This window comes from Nicotiana tomentosiformis, chromosome 1 (genome assembly GCF_000390325.3).
Source record: "Nicotiana tomentosiformis chromosome 1, ASM39032v3, whole genome shotgun sequence".
Lineage (NCBI taxonomy): Eukaryota > Viridiplantae > Streptophyta > Magnoliopsida > Solanales > Solanaceae > Nicotiana > Nicotiana tomentosiformis.
Window position 1 is genome coordinate 147,150,263 of NC_090812.1, and position 11,505 is coordinate 147,161,767.

Consider the following 11,505-nt stretch of genomic DNA (forward strand, 5'->3'; position numbering starts at 1 on the left):
AACTTCTATTAGAATGAGCCTGGATCTGTGTTTGAATCTTGGGAGAGGTTTAAGGAGATAGTGCGAAAGTGTCAACATAACAGGATTGAACTCTGGATGCAACTCCAGGATTTTTGGGATGGATTGACATCAGCCTCACACAGAACATTGAGCTATGCAGTTGGAGGCCCATTGATGAAAAAGACTCCATAGGAGATAGTCACAATTCTAGATGAGTTATATGAGGATGCAAATCAGTGGCCCTCTAAAATTGCTGAAAGAAGAAGATCAACTGGTGTTTACCAAGTTGATGCTAACACATCTATACAGGTACAACTTGATGCTTGGCCAAGGAAATAAGGAAGCTGACCTTAGCTTCGATACACAATGAGCCCCATGCATCGTGTGATATATGTGTAAGAGGGCACTCTACTCATGAGTGTCAAGCCTCAATCAAGGAAGTTAATGTTGTCGGGAATTATAACTTCAATGCAATGGGTAAGAAGCACCTCGATATTTCATGGAGTTTCACCTGGGGGTACTACAAACGCATGGCATCAAAATAATCCCAGATTTCAAGGACAAGGAGCTCCTAGTTTTTCGAATCAGCCGAGGCCGTAGTTCCAGCCTCAACATTCCACTCAACCCGGGCTAGAAAATCTAATGAAGTCCTTCATTGTCAAGACAGATGAGAGATTAGATGCTCATGATTCCTCTATCAAAGAACTTGGCACTGGTTTGCGAAACTTGGAGAAGCAAGTGGGACAAATTACAATTGTATTGTCTGAGAGAATCCCAGGTACTATACCAGCTGACACTAGATAAATCCTAAGGAAACAGTAAATGTTGTGACCTTGAGAAGTGTGAAAGTGTTGAAAGATCCTGCCCCTATCCAACAAAAAAGTGTACCTGAAAAAGAAGTTGAGGAGCAGCTGAAAAATGAAGTTGATAAGAAGAAGAAAGGCAAGAAAGGAACTGAGAAAAAGAAGAAGGAGGAAACTTCAAGAGGGGGGAATCTAATAAAAGCGAGCATATGCCTGCTCTACCTTTTCCCCAAAAGTTATATAGAGAAAAGCTGGACAAGCAGTTTGAGAAATTTCTAGAGATGCTGAGGCAGGTTAATGTAAACTTGCCATTCACAGAAGTGCTCTCACAAATGCCAACTTATGACAAATTCTTGAAGGAGATCCTTACAAAGAATAGGAAGATATAAGAGACCTCAGTGGTCAAGCTCACAGAGAATTGTAGCGCAATCTTGCAAAACAAACTCCCACAAAAGTGTGGAGATCCAGGGAGTTTTACTATACCTTGCTTGTTAGGCACTCCTAATTTTAATATATCTTTATGTGATTCTGGTGCCTCAATTAATTTAATGCCTTTGTCTATTTACAGGAAGCTGTAGAATGAGAATGGAGAGATAATGTTCGCACCAGCTGGCCGACCAAACAACTTTGATTCCTGAGGGGATAGTTGAAGATGTCTTAGTTCGGGTAGATAAGTTTGTATTTCCTGTAGATTTCATTGTGGTGAAGAAGGAGGAGAACTAAGAGGTCCCCCTTATCTTAGGAAGACCATTCTTAGTGACAGGCAGAGAGATATTAGACATACATGATAGAAAGCTCATGCTTAGAGTGGGTGAGGAGACAATGACTTTCGAGATGAATATGTAGATGAGGGTAAGAAAGGAGAAGCCAGCTACAAGTGTAGAGTGGAGAGTGAAAAGCTCGAAAGAGAAGGTCCTAGTGATTGAGAAAGACAAGTGTGGGGTGTACCCCAAGAAGGCTGAGAAGAAGTTGTCCGTGTAGATGTGTGCACTAGTTCGGGCGAGAAGAATGGAGCCTGACTTTGACTTAGACCCCGACTAGAGATTCAGGAAAGTTTCCTCTACCTTATGCTTTTTAATTGTGTGTCATGGGGACATACCACAACTTAAAGTGGGGGGTCGGGGATATGTTGTATGTATGAATGTATATTAGTTTTAATTTTTTTGTTGTTAATTTTAGTAGTTAGAGATAGTAAAGAAATTGAAAAAAAATATAAACTTTTTTCAAATTTTACAATTTTGTTTTTTCTTGATGATGGATATCATCGATGGGTTTTTTGAGGAATTAAAGTCGAAAGACAAAGACAAAGATTTTCTCTTGTTAGGTAGTGTATTAATTCTCCCTTGATTTTTCTTTGTGCCGCAGTTCTTTTCCAAGGATTTTGATTAAACCGGGTGTAGTTAGTTTCTTTTTTGAGTAGGTACCCTTAATTCTGATTTGAATGGGAAGGCAACATATCCGGACTCTATTATACCTAGAGAATAGTGAGTGCTCTAGTTGTGAAGTTTGGGCTCAGTTTTTGACTCTCGTAAAAGTACCTTAAATTGTATGTTCTTGACTTTGCTTAACTGCTTTGACTAGAGTGTCTTGATATGTCCGATCCTGAGTGAGTATATGCCATGTGTGGGTGAGGTTTTGTATTATTCATTGCATTGAATTTGATGTCTAAAACTTGCCCTGTGTATTTGCAAAGCGAAATAGTAGTTTTATTCAGGCTTGGAAGTGATATAGGCATTTATTTGTTGAGCCAGCTATATGTTGTACCCACCTAATTGTTATGTATCTTAGTTAACCCCTTTGAGCCTGTAATCCTATTTTTTTGGCAACCACATTACAAGCCTTACCCATTTTACCTCTCGTGAGCACTTGAAATTGTATGAACTTTGTAAACGTTGAAGTGTGGGGTGATTGGGTTGGTTTTTGAGTGAAGCTAATGAAATAAGGAGAAATGGAACTGTTTTGAAAAAGTAAGAGCCACTTAAATTAAAAAAGGGAAAAAATATACATAGTGTATTGTTGTGAAAATTATTCATTGATAGGTGGTAACTCTTGATGTATTTGTGCTTAAAGAAGTTTGGAGTTAATGTAAATTGATGTGAAGGTGGAGTATTGGTTTGACATAAGTATGGGGTTTTGAAAATGAGATGTATGTATTAAAGTGCTTAGGGAGGTGTAGTCACTCTTATATCTAAATGTATCCTACCCGTCCCGCAGCTTACATTACAACCAATTAAAGTCCTACTTGATTCTTTATTGAATGAGCTTGGTTAGTTGAGTAGTACAATACGGGCAAGCCTATGGTTCATCTTTTGTGGCATATGAATATTTTTTCCAGAGTGAGTAAATTCTTTCTATCTTGAGTTACTAATTGTTCTTGATATCTATTGTGTGTGGAACTACTCTCGATTGTGGTATGAGGGAAATTGATTCATAAAGGAAAGGTAATGTCGTTGACCTCTAGGTTGGAGTAAGTGAGCAAGTCATGAATAATGTATAGTACTTTTGAGTCAAATCTTGAGGTGAAGATGCTACACTATTGTGCTTAAGCTATTTTAAATATTCTTGTTATGATGTGTTATGAGAATTGTGTAATGAGGTCATGTCTATATAAAGTGTAGTTTGATTGTTCCAGGACGAGCAATGGTTTAAGTGTGGGGTGTTGATGGTAGGCTATAATCTCATGTGAGGCAGAATGCTACGCAAAATGCACAAGCACATCTCCAGGTGCGCTGCCCCACACGTCCTATTCCGGGAAGAGTCCTATTTCGCGAAGGAGAAGGTGTGTTCGTTTGGGCCCGACTCTATTTGGTATATATACATGGAAAAACGGTATTTTTAGGACTTTTGACACATCTAAGACTTAAGGAGGCTAAGGAGAATTTGGAGAAGCAAGAGCACAAGGATTTCATCATTCATTCATCACTCAAGACAAGAGTTTGGATCGTTTATGCTTTCCTCTAACATAAACTTATTTGTGATGAATTACTCCATATCTATGGAGTAGTTCTCTTTAGGGTTTGATGGATTTGGTGTATTGATATTTGTTCCTGGATTATAACTTTAGTTTTATGTAGTGAATCATTTTGGATGATTTAATTGTTGCACCTATATTCACATGTTCATGTAATCGAGAGAGGCTTAACTTGTGATATCGTTGCATTATCTTGTTGGTTGAGTTCATTAATTCTTCTTAGTAATCGAAAGAGACTAGTTGAATTATTGTTTAACCCTAGTTAGGAGGATAATCAAGAGCGGTTCTCCTAAAAATTATAGAACAACATAATAACTGAAGGGAAGAGAGACAAGGTCTGCGATCACTAAGAAGCTACCTTGATAGTCTCCAAAAGATAAATCACCAAGTCTAGCAACCGCCGTATCCGAGAGCACCTGGATTTGCACACGAGGTGCAGAGTGTAGTATGAGTACAACCAACTCAATAAGTAACAAGACTAACCTCTGGACTGAATGTAGTGACGAGCTTAGCAAGTACAGTCTAGTATACAAATAACGGTACAGAAATGTAGGCATGCTCTCAAGTTCAATAGTTAAACTCAGCATAGGTAAAAATAGATCAACTCTGAACAATATAAAGAATATTATATCTTTGTATCTACATGCCAATGTACATACTGTGAGCACCTAATGTTTGACCATATTTGGGTTTTCATCACTTTTTTGTATTTAATATTTTTTTAGGTTTAATCTTGATATTTTAACTTTCATATTATTTTATTAGTAAGCTTTATTAAAGAATATATAATATTTTTTAACAAAGTCTATTACATAAAGGACGGAAGAATTTATTTTAAATTACGGACCAAATCTAATAAAATTGCTTTCTACTTTTTCTATACTATTTCCTTGTCCCGTCACCCACCTACTACACTATTCACTTATCACATCCCACTCCCCTTACCCATCATTCATTTTCGACGCTCCTCCTCTCATCTTTTCTTATTATATGTACACACGTGAGGAAGAAAAGAAGACATGAAAAGCAGATTAGGAAGATAGATCTAAAAAAAATAGAAAAACAAGAGGAAAAAAACTCCTTCTCTTTTACGTCTTTTAGCTCTAATACCCTACTATAGCATCATCATTTTCCACCCAGAAAACAGTCCCATTTTCACCATCAAAAACAGTCGCCAGATACCGGCAAAAACCAGTCCGAAACAGTCCTAAAAATCAGCCTTTAACCACCTAAAATCTCCATTAAAACCAGCAGTTATCTCCATGAAACCCAGATCTAAAACACCTCCAGGATCTTCCCTTTAGTCACCAATCTTCCTCCATCGTTCATGGGTTAATGATGTAGAGCCGAGTTTTACTCGAGATTTTTGTTTGAGTTCTACGTTCGAGGTTTTCGTTTTGCTTTTCTGTCGTCGCTCTCTTCGTTGTACACCCGATGATATTTCAATAGATATTAAACCTGTTTTTCATTCAAGGTCACACTTTAACTCTATTCTTTCCTTGATTTCCAAATCTTGTTTCATGGATGTTGGATTTATTTGTTGATTTCTCTTACGTTTTGTTGATTTACTACTTATGCAATGATATGTTTGACATTTTTTTATGATACTCTCTTGCCTTTAATTGATCAGTTTGTATTTAGATTTTTATTTTTATTTGTTCGAATTACTTGGTTGAGCTATCTGTTGAATTGTTACAATTGAAGATACTTTAAACTGTGTTTGTTTGTTAATAATGAAATTTGAGGACGAAGTATGGAGTCAAATTTATTCTCTTTTATAAATTGAAGGTTTAAGTTTCAAATAGTCTGTAACGTAGACCATGAAGGGATAATTAGGTTAAATGCATTAGAGGAATATGGACAGTGGGTAGGTTAGCTTAGAGAAGAAATTTTATTTTTCTTTAAATTATTTTGTCATGTCTTATTAAACGTTTAGGTCGTAGGAGTGCCCATTTGGTTTTTCTTTCAGTTGATTTATCTTTCTTTAATGAACATTTTTCATAACTTAGATGTATCATTTAGCCTTTTTCATGTAAACTAAACACTACCATCGTTCTACAATAATATTCATAACTTTGGACCTTCACAATAATCTCAAACTTAGAAAGAATTAATTCATGAACATCGCTAGTATGCTTTAGGCGCGTATTAATAAATAAATTATCGTGATTATTTACACATTCGTGTGACATAGTTATGATTTCCAAAATTAAAAACCGAAGTATGCGTTCGTGCAACTTTGGGCAAAACAATCTTACTATAATAAAATATTATTAATTGTGTACACGTACGCGTGACATAATTGTGGCACAATAAACAAAACGAATTCACACATGTGATTAATTTCAAAGATAATATCATATTTTAATGATTAAAAGCAGATAGATAAAACATGAAAATCAATAAATCACAGTTTATCCAAAAATAACATAAGCCAAATGTAGTCAAAAAAGCGACTATGCTAGAATCCCGAGACTCGAAAAATGCCTTACACCTTCTCCCCGGTCTACAGAATTCCTTACCCAAACTTTATTTTTGCAGACCAATAATAATAGAGTCAAACCTTCATTTGACTAGGGATTTAAATAAAAGGTGACTTGGAATACCCAAAAACTCAATTCCAAGTAGCGGCTCTATAAATAAAATAATCCCTACTCAAGTTTGTTACTTTAATTGGAAAAACTCTTTAACCCACAACAATTCATATATATTTATCTTTGGGGGGGGGGGGGGGTAGAAGGGGTGTGACATCTCTGGCGACTCTGCTGGGGACTTTCAAGAATTCGAGCTTGTACATTGAGTTTATTTGGGTTTATTAAGTTTTGTATATACTGTAATTTATTTAAGCCTAATGTGGTACTTGTCCGCTTTTTACCGCTTTGATATTGTTGGACTGTACATATAAGTTGTCTTCTCTCGCACCCCATCTGAGTCTTTTGATAATTAATAGTGTTGTGTGTGCTGACCAGCTTCACAAAAGTTTTTGTATGAGATAAAGCGAGTGTGCAAACTTGCTCCTGGTGAATGATTTAATCACACATGTTTAGGCGGGGAGAAGCACCAGTAAAGCCGGAACCGTTCTACAGCCGACACATTGACGCTCCTCCGCTTGGGTTGTCCGCCCGAGTAAGCCAAGTCTAGATACCTTCTCCATCATTATTTAAACCTAGAAGAGCAAACCTTATGCTGGATATCCCTAGTAGGTTCGCTTTATTTGCATCACATGCATTTGACTTAGCAGGGGTCGGCACATGAGCTGAGTTCTGTTTTAGGACAGGTACCTTGTTGAGACCATTATGTCATGTTATGTGCTACTTGCTGCATTATTTGGGAGGCTTGCATGTTGACCGACATTTGCATAACTCAGTTGAATGAACAAAAACAAATGATGTGGTCTTATGCGTATGGTTTTTAAAGATTAATTTTGATTTTAAAAAAAAGAAAGATAGTTGGTTTAACTGAACTACGCGGGTCTGATTCTCACCGGATGTGAGATACGTAGGCAAACCTCATCGGTTCCGGCCCTCAATTTTTCAAAAATTCAAAAATATTTTCCTTTAATTCCTTCTTTAGAATTTTTTCTTTGAGACATCAAATTTAAAAATCCAAAAATATTTTCTTTCTCCTTTAGAAGTCTTTCTTTGAAAAATTTCCAAAAAGAAAAAACTATTTTCTTTCTTCGTTAGAAGCCTTCCTTTCAAAAATTCCCAAAAAAATAAAATTCAAAATCCAAAAATATTTTCCTTGCTAGGATCTTTTACGATTAGACTTTTTTTAAAGAGTAAAAAAAGGAGTTACTTTATTTACTTTATTGCTGATCTTCCTAAATTACGCAAGATCTGATTCATGTTCCCACATGATACGTAGGCAACCCACATCAGGTTCAATCGAATGATTTTGAAAAAAATAGACAGAGAAGAAGAGTGTTCATTCTAACATACTTGTTATTTTGGAATAAAAGCTACTTAAATGTGGTCGGTTTGTTGGTTTGCAATGGTGAATTACAAAAATAATCTAGGATCACTCTATTATCTTTTCAACCAAAGAAATATGCACTGCTATTGTTGATTCGACTAGGGCCGCGAAAAGGCAAGTACACAATTTGGTGGTGAAAAGAAGAGGCAAATGTTGGTTGACTTTTACCAGGTTTGAGCAATAGGACATGCTTTGTGTGAGACGATCTGTGATGATAGGGACATGAGAATTCTTCCAAGTCTTTTGGCAAATTGGTTGCTATGAAATTTCTCCTGCCCCCAGTCCTGAAATTTGATAGCCAATATTGGGGAACGATTTGATCAAAAAGTCTAAATTCGAATGTTAATTCTAAAGCAATCTTATTGAATTCCATAATGCTAATGTGCAAATGCGTAGCTAAGATATCAAGCTTGGTAATTGGAAAGTCACTCTCCTCCTTGCCGGAAAGGAGTCTTGGTAACTTATTTTGTTATAATTTCTATCATCTGGATTATTTTGAGGTTGTGATCCAGATGTTGTTTGTTTGTCCTGTCATCAAACCTCTATATCCTTTAATCAATAAAATATAACTTTTCATTTTGTGTCAGTTTAATCCATTGTGTTTAATTCTTCTTGCATATATAGTTCTTTTCATGCTAATTTTAGTGAAATGACATGCATGCGGAGTTTTCGGCTAGATTTTAGAAAGTCTATCCAATCTTGAATTAAATCGAGAAAAAACACTTTGAAGATAAGGAAAAGGCAGAAACACTTGATAAGCATGTGTCAAGTTTAAGAGGAACCAAAATAGTTATATCTGTAGAGGTTAAAGATCTTCATCTCAATCTATCATGAAAATCCGGCTTAAGAAAATTTGAATAGGTTGAAGTTTTGTTGGACTATGCAATGGAACACGTTTTTGCCACGGCCTTCCATAATCTAATCATAACATGGAAGATGACCCAAATCTCCATAGCATTCCAGGGAATTTTAAATGATTTAGCTGGTACTGAAGTGTCACGACCCAAAATCTCACATGTCGTGATGACGCCTATCTCAATACTAGGTAAGCCGACAATTTCAATAAACCCCCATATATTTTAAGTTTGAAAACCAAATAATTACATTCAGAGGAAGAAATTTCACAAATACAAATATGACACTCCCAAAATCCGGTGTCACTGAGTATATGAGCATCTAAATGAATACAAAGTCTGACTGGTAAAAATCACTGTCTGAAATATAGAACAGTACAATAACTAAACAGGAAAGGAATCAAGTTTGCGGTCTTCAAGTAGCTACCTTGATAGTCTCCAACGGAAAGAACTCTGAATTCTAACAGCCATCATATCCGGGAGCACTTGGATCTGCACACGAGGTGCAGAGTATAGTATGAGTACAACTAAATCAATAAGTACCAAGACTAACCTCTGGGCTGAAAGCAATGACGAGCTCCGCAGGTGCAGTCCAGTATAAATAATGGTACAAAATGTAGACATGCTTTCAAATTTAACAGTTAAACTCAGTACAAGTGAAATAGATCAATACTGTATGATATGAAGAATATGACATCTTAGTAAAAGTCCTCATGTAAATACTGGTCACAAATTATCCGGTCAATCGGTACTGTTTATGGCCAATCCAGCCCAGGGGTGTTCTAACCCGTATATAAATACACATCGACTGACAGTCAGTCACCTAGTACCGTATAAGGCCAATCCAGCCATGGGATAATTTATCCCCAAATATAACTGATACAGACAAGATCCATGTCCGGGTAGATTCATTACAATACAAATAAGTAAGGCAAGTCCATGCCATGAGAAATTCATCCCGAATATACATAATCATCTACGCTCACTGGGGTGTGTACAGACTCCGGAGGGGCTCCTTTAGCCCAAGCGTAATACAAATCCAATATGGCCTACTACAGGCGGGCAGTCCCGATTCGTATAATAACCAAGCTTATAAGGCCTGCTGCAGGCGGGCAACCTCGATCCATAAAATAGTAAAGCCTTTAAGGCCTGCTGCAGGCAGGCAGCCCCGATCCATATAATAATGATGTATAAAGCCATTATGGCCTGCTGCGTTGCGCAGCTCAATCCCATAAATATCCTCACAATGAACAATTATTACTGAGTGTGAAATGTATATTTTTTTAACAATTAATTCAACAGCAACACGACCCCATGGGTCCCAAGAATATTGGCACGTAGCCTAAACATAATCTTTAATAGGAGCCTCACCTCAATTTCTCTAACACGTAGAGAATGTTCAGATAATAACATGATTCATTAATCTTACAACTGCACAGGTTTTATTCAAGACACAATTTATATGGTACACTCCCACATGCTCGTCACCTATCATGAGTGTCACCTCCAAACAATTAATATCATACCAAATTTGGGGATTCATACCCTCAAAACTAAGTTTAGAAGTGTTACTTACCTCAAACCGTATAATTCTTTACTCAGGCATGTCTTTGCCTCATAAATTGGCCTCCAAACACCTCGAATCTAGACATAAATAATCTGATTCAGTCAATAAAATTTGTTGGAATTACTTCCATAAGAAAATACTAATTTTTCATAAAAATCCGAAATTTGGCTCAAAAATCGCACATCTCAGAACCTGACAAATGTTTCATAATACGAAGGCCCATTCCACCACGAGTCTACCCATACTAATTTTACCAAAATCCAACCTCAACTCGACCTCCAAATTATCAAATCTTATTTCTAAATCTCTAAGTTTAAATCTCCGATTTACACCTCAAAAACATGTAATCTAGTCGGATTATTCGATGATAATTCAATATTATGGAGTAGAAATGATCACAAGGGACTTATCTCGAGTTTTACCATGAAAACCTAGCTCAAAATTGCCCAACCCGAGCTTGAAATGGCCAAAAATGGTAAAAGCTCGGAACCCCTCTGTTTTTTGTACTGCCCGGGGTTTTCGCACCTGCGGCATTTTTAACCGCTGTTGCGCGACCGCTGCTGCGGATTTTCCCTCGCTTCTGCGATCACCCACGCGCAAGTGCGTGTTTGCACCTGCGAGATGCCTTCCGCATTTGCGCTCCACAGTCACCAGCCCAGCCTCCGCTTCTGCGCATCTCTGCTCGCACCTGCGAGCTCGTTTGTGCGAGTTTCTTGTCCGCTTCTGCGAACATTGCGCACCTGCGATGTCCATTGCACTTCTGCGTGGTCACACCTGTTAGCCAAGTTCCGCAGGTGCGATTGCACCAGAAGGTAGAAACTTCAGATTTTCCTTCTAAGTCCGAATTTAATCCATTAACCATCCGAAACTCACCCGAGCCCCCCTCCCCCCTCCCCTCCTGGGACCTCAACCAAATATACCAACAAGTCCTAAAACATCATACGAACTTAGTAAAACCTTAAAATACATCCAACAACACTAAAAACACGAATCACACATAGATTCAAGCCTAATGAATTTTGAAACTTCCAATTTCTACAAACGATATCTGAACCTACCAAATAACGTCCGATTGACCTCAAATTTTTCACACAAGTCATAAATGACATAACGGAAATATGAAATTTTTCAGAATCAGATTACGACCCCGATATCAAAAAGTCAACTCCCAGTTAAATTTCCCAAAAAATTGACTTTCGCCATTTTAAGCCTAATTCCACTACGGACCTCCAAATAATTTTCTGGACACGCTCCTAAGTCCAAAATCACCATACGGAGCTATTGGAATCATCAAAACTCTTTTCTGGGGTCGTTTACATATAAGTCAACATCCGG